Below are 6,329 nucleotides of genomic sequence, written 5' to 3' on the forward strand. Positions count from 1 at the left end.
GGTGCCCATTCTCTGCCCTTTGCCCTATCCTAAAACTGTATGGATGGAAATGAGCCCACCATTTGCTCTGAACTGGTGAATTCCTTCCTCACTGCAGGTTAAAGAGGTCTTGAAACATTGTGCTTTCCTCTCCAAGGGGAAGGATAGCACTGGCAGCCATCCACTGGCCCAGCAATATCCTGGATTGAGAGGATATCATTTGCATTACTTGCTGAATGAAACATAGTGAAAATGACTACAGATAACCTCAACTAAGTCCAAGACATCATTTTCAAATCGTGACAGCCTTTGCCATCTAGACTGAAGAGAGATTCCAGTTTCCAGGAGAGTACATGGAGTAATGATAAAAGCACCTCCCAAAAATTTTGCCTTGGTAAGTTTTGGATTCAGGAGACATCTGAGTTCCCATTCCCTTCAAATTTTCAATGACAGTGACTTCTAGTTCCCCACAAATTTCCCTTGATTTCCTGACCATGGAGCCACATATTATGTTCTTTCTATCCATATAGTAATACATGGGTATAAGCCAAGATATAGGACTTTAAGCACTTTGCATGGACGCCCAGTCCATCTCACTGATCTTGTATTCTCAAAGCTTACCCCTGGGCCCTAAGTCCTTTATTGAATGTAAAGCATTCAATAAAGAGTTTAAGGGCTCTTTTGTTTATTTCTGCCACATCCAGAATGTTTGGTTTAATTAGGATCTGAAAAGGAATTGTATTTAAACTTCTCATTTAGACCCTTCTAAGGAAAATGCCAAGAAAAGAAGATTGTGATCTTTTTCTTGGTGGTTTCATAATAGAAAGTCTTAAGAACAGTTACAGTTGTTGAAATCCACCCTGTCTCTGATTCACTGAATTGGAGATAGCTATCCAACTACTAGTTGTACTTTCTCAGTAACTCTCTTAATTATTTCTAGGTACTACAGAGTGGCACATAACTAAACATTATCAAGGAATTTTACAGCCCTAGGCCTTCTATTACCGTGTATTACAGTCTGCTGTAATCATTCTAATGGTCTAAGATGTTGCAGCTAATTTACCCAAGGCGTGAATGCCAGAAGTGCCGAAATTGTCTGATAGTTTTATTCTGCATCCAATCATTACCAAGAAGGAGGATGTATTACTTCTCATTTCTTTACAAGTGTCAGTGCAAATCCAGCCATCAAACAAAAGTTAGACCTAAAAGCTTTTAGATTACAGCGATTATTACAGATTTTACATGAGATAAAAATGTAATTGCTCCATTTCTTTTATTCTTTATTTCATTTTCTTCCCTCTCACTGTATATTTTAGATTGTCCTGCTTGACTGCCAGGTCAGACCCAGCACACAAACATATTTGTTATAAGACTGGGGAGCTGCAGTGTTCTTATTTCATAAGAAATGAAATGCTTGGAATTTCTCTTCCAAATGAATCACAAAACTTCCATGGTCATTTTCATTTTAAATTATTTTATGTCTATGTAAACTCATGCATTGCCTATAAAGGAATATTTCCAGCCATGTTGATAGTGACAGAGAATGAGCTGAAGGCAGAAATCCTTCACAGGTAATGTGGTGCGTGCATTTTTTTCATCTTGCTCCTTTTTTCCTTTTCATATTAACTCATCCTTTTAAATTCTTTGAATCTATTTTTTCCTCCCTCTCTCCTTTCCTATCCTCCATCTCTATCTCTGTCACTTATTAATTCCTTTTCTTCTTTTTCTCCAGACTTGGATATTCGTCCATTCTCTCATCATTCTCTTTCATACACATTCTCTGACTTGTAGATCCTAAGATTCTTATATTCTAAAACAAACCCTCTGCTTAACAGGGTATGTTTATAAACTATTTCACTGAGGAGGAATTGTCCCACTTATCAAAGACATCCTGTTGGGAATGTCAGCCTTTTACTCTTGTTCATGCTCAGAGAAACAGTGCTGCAGGGATTATAGCCTCAGTCGCTGGAATATGGCAGACCCGGATTTTCAATTTGTTTGCCCTTTGCTTCCTAATATCCATTTTCCCCTAGGTTTACCTGGGCACATTTCCCAGTTTGCCTTGCAAATAAGTGTGTTGCCATATAACTGCCCTTTGTCTAATAAAATGAAACTGAACATGTTTTGTGTAGTTTCTGGGAAGAGTCCTTAAACGGAGAAGGAACTCTGTTCTTATTATCTATCTTATGTCCTGAAATGCTTATGTGATGTCTGAAGCTCCAGCAGTCATTTGTAAGACAAGAGTCTTTTCCTAGGGAGGATGAGATGGAATAAACTGATAACTTTGTGGATTACTCATAATAGTCCTGAATTGTCTATATTTGTTCCTTTTTTCCATCCTATGCAGCTGAATCTAATTCTAACTGAGCCACCAAGATTTTCCTAATTCCTGTTTCTACCCCAGATGCCCTGCTGCTTATCTGAGTTTCTGGAATGATTTTTCATTTGATTACTTTCTACATGTCCCTGTTTCCTAATGCATTAATATTGGGTTTGCCAATAAGAAACTTTTTAGAGTTGGAATACTGCTGATCATTTCTGTTTGCTAGTTCGCGGTAACCAAATCATTTTGACTTCTAGGATCAGCCATCGTTTATGCTTTTTTGCCCAATTTTGATCCATGCTGTATTCTGCCTGTAAAATGTGCCCCAAAGTCATGCACATAACCTTGAACTTTGGGTTTTGGTGGTTTGAGACCATTTCATTGATATTTCTCAATATTAATGAAAATTCTAGATGTTAATTCTTCATATTTTAAAACTTTTCATGTTGATTCTCACTTTTTTCTTTTTCTAAAATTTAGTTGATCTCTTTATTTCTATTAACATTTTTTTCTATTAGTGCGTCGTTGTTATATGTTCAAAACAAATTATGGAACACCTTAATTTACATTTATTTTATGACGTAACTTATATCTGACAGTTTAATCTTCCTTAGTACTTCTGGTGAATGCCCTTTAGAATTAGAAGGAGGAAAATTTTATCTAATTATAATAGTTTACATATGCAAATATTATCAGATTTAATAATCATGTTTCCCTAGAAATGATGAACAAAGCCACATGTGTTTTAAGTGGATCATAAATCTTGCTGATTATGTTACTGTCCTGAGTCATTTACCATAAAGAAATTATAGTCATTAAACCTCTAAACTTTAGCTTAGCTCATTTCTCAAGCAGATATTTCTGTGTTTAAGATTTAAACATGGACCTAGAAGCAGCTTCTTTGCTCCTTCTCAAATCTCCACCTGGTTCAGTCTACCCGCCTCCACTCCTGCCTCCACCATTTCCATCAGGGTGACCAGAAATTCTACAAGGTGTCCACCTCTGGCCCCCTGGCCTTCAGCAGCCACTCCTACACGAGTGGGCCTGGTGCGCCATTAACTCCTTGAGCTTCTCCTGAGTGGGCAGCAGCAGCTTCACGGGTGGCCTGGGTGAAGGCTATGGCCAGCCAGCAGTATGGGACCATCACTGTGGTCATGGTCAACCAGAGCATACTGAACCTGGAGGTGGGGACCCCAACAACCAGGCCATGTGCACCCAGGAGGAAGAGCAGATCAAGACCCTTAACAACAAGTTTGCCTCCTTCATCAACAAGGTATGGCTGCTAGAGCAGCAGAACAAGATGCTGGAGACCAAGTGGAGCCTCCTGCAGCAACAGCAGCAGATGGTTCAGAGCAACGTGGACAACATGTTACAGAGCTACATCAAACAACCTTAGGTGGCAGCTGGAGACTCTGGGCTACCAGAAGCTGGAGGTGGAGCTTGGCAACATGCAGGGGCTGGTGGAGCACATCAAGAACAAGTATGAGGATGACATCAGTAATCCTACAGAGATAGAGAATGAATTTGTCCCCACCAAGAAGGATGTGGATGAAGCTTACATGAACAAGGTAGAGCTGGAGTCTCGCCTGGAAGGACTGACTGAGGAGATCATTTTCCTCAGGCAGCTGTATGAAGAGGAGATCCGGGAGCTGCAGCCCCAGATCTCAGACACACTGTGGTGCTGTCCATGGACAACAGCCGCTCTCTGGACATGGATAGTATCATAGCCGAGGTCAAGGCGCAGTACAAGGAGATTGTCAATGGCAGCCGGACTGAGGCTGAGAGCATGTACCAGATCAAGCATGAGGAGCTGCAGACCCTGGCTGGGAAGCATGGGGATGACCTGCGTCGTACGAAGACGGAGATCTTCGAGATGAATCGGAACATGAGCGAACTGCAGGCTGAGACTGAGGGCCTCAAAGGCCAGAGGGCTTTCCCGGAGGCTGCCATCGCAGATGCCGAGCAGCTGCAGGGAGCTGGTCGTTAAGGATGCCAACACCACGCTGTCTGAGCTGGAGGTCGCCCTGCAGCCAGCCAAGCAGGATATGCGGCAGCAGTTACGTGAGTACCAGACGCTGATGAACGTTAAGCTGGCCCTGGACATTGAGATCGCCACCTACAGGAAGCTGCTGGAGGGCGAGGAGAGTAAGCTGGAGTCTGGGATGCAGAACATGAGTATCTATACGAAGACCACCAGTGGCTAGGCTGGTGGGCTGAGTTCAGCTTACGGGGGCCTCACAAGCCCCGGCCTGGGCTCCAGCTCCTTCAGCTGCATCAGCTCCACCAGGGCTGTGGTTGTGAAGAAGATCGAGACCTGCAATACGAAGCTGGTGTCCGAGTCCTCTGATGTCCTGCCCAAGTGGACAGCCATGGCAGCCCCCCGCCAGCCTACCCTTCCTGCGGCTGCCTCAGAGTCCATGAGAAAGGCTGCTGTGCAGGAGAGCACAGGGAATAGGAGACCCACCTGAGGCTTAGCCGTCGCCCTCAGCCCACCCGTGGGGGAGTTTTCTGCGTGGGGTACCCTTCTTGCCCATGCTCCCACTACAAAACAATCCCCCCCCCCCCTTTTTTTTTCAAAACTAAACATGGCTTACAATTAAGAAATCAATAGACAATTTAGAAAAAATAGGCCGGGCGTGGTGGCTCACTTCTGTAATCCCGGCACTTTGGCAGGCCGAGGTGGGCGGATCACGAGATCTGAAGATCCAGACCATCCTGGCCAACATGGTGAAACCCTGTCTCTGCTTAAAATAAAAAAATTAGCTGGACATGGTGGCACATGCCTATAATTCCAGCCAAAAGGAGGCTGAGGCAGAAGAATCACTTGAACCAGGGAGTTGGAGGTTGCAGGAGCCAACATTGCCTTTCCACTGCAGTCCAGCCTGGTGACAGAGTGAGACTCCATCTCAGGGGAAAAAAAAAAAGAAAAAGAAAAAGAAAATTTAGAGAAAATAAGCACAAATCAGATGCCCCGGACTCTTAGCAAATGTTTTTCCTCTTTGGCTTTAATATCATACCATATTGCTATGAACTTATTTACACTGAAGATAATTTTAGTATGGATTAAGAATAAGAAAAGTATACCTTCTATGATACATAAACACTCAGCTTCAGATAAGTGAACGAAATAACTAGAGTGAGAGAATACTGTATCATGTGGCTTGATAAAACTTAGCCCTATATGCTTCCTAAAGGAAAAGAAAGGTCACTGGATTAAACAGAGCAGTGGCAATTAGAGAGAACATGACTTTAGCACTGAAATGTTTCACTGAAGAAAATCTAATAAATATGAGAACAATGAAAGTTAACTTCTCCAGGAAAATAGAGATGGACTATTTAGTGTGAATTAAGATTCACTAGCAATGTCTTCTTTTTGCAGTGTATATAAGAGTTGAAAGTACATTCACACAGATTTTTTCAATATAATTCATGCAAGAACCAAGGGAAAGGTGTAACACATATATCCTTATCTACATTATACAGATTTGCAGCCCAAGTCTCCAAGGCTCAGATATATAAGTGATTTGGCATTAGGAAGTGACAGCTAAGACTGGAAAATCGAACCCAGGCTTTCAGACTAAATGACAGTGCCATGTCACCCTATACTGCACAGTCAACTGAGAGTCAGCCTGCCCACACAAAGGGCTGTCATTTGAAGGGGAAGAGTCAATTCATTCTCTATTGCACTGGAAAGCAGGATGAGGACCAGTGGGTGGAATTTACAGGGAGTCTGATTTTGTCTCAATTTGAGGAAGAACTTTTCAACAATTAGAGCTGTCTAACCAAGGAACAATCTGCCTTGTCAAATAAATAAGCAACCTGTTACTGAAGGCATTTAAGCCTAAGCCTATAGACCACTTCTCAGGAATACTAAAGGAAAGATGACTTGATGGACACATTTAACGTCTAAGACTTTATCCAACCTAAAGATTCAGTAGATGGTGTAGGATGACATTTGGAGAAGACGATCTATACCTTTGGACTTCAAAATCTTCAGGTCATATCTAAGCAATCCTGATGTGCTATG

General features: G+C 42.2%; 1 pseudogene; it reads left to right on the forward strand.

The window, feature by feature from the left end:
* Nucleotides 1-1,503: 1,503 nt before the first annotated feature.
* Nucleotides 1,504-4,770, forward strand: LOC117064239 (annotated as a pseudogene).
* Nucleotides 4,771-6,329: the final 1,559 nt, after the last annotated feature.

This window comes from Trachypithecus francoisi, unplaced genomic scaffold, assembly GCF_009764315.1.
Source record: "Trachypithecus francoisi isolate TF-2019V2 unplaced genomic scaffold, Tfra_2.0 Lachesis_group19, whole genome shotgun sequence".
NCBI lineage: Eukaryota > Metazoa > Chordata > Mammalia > Primates > Cercopithecidae > Trachypithecus > Trachypithecus francoisi.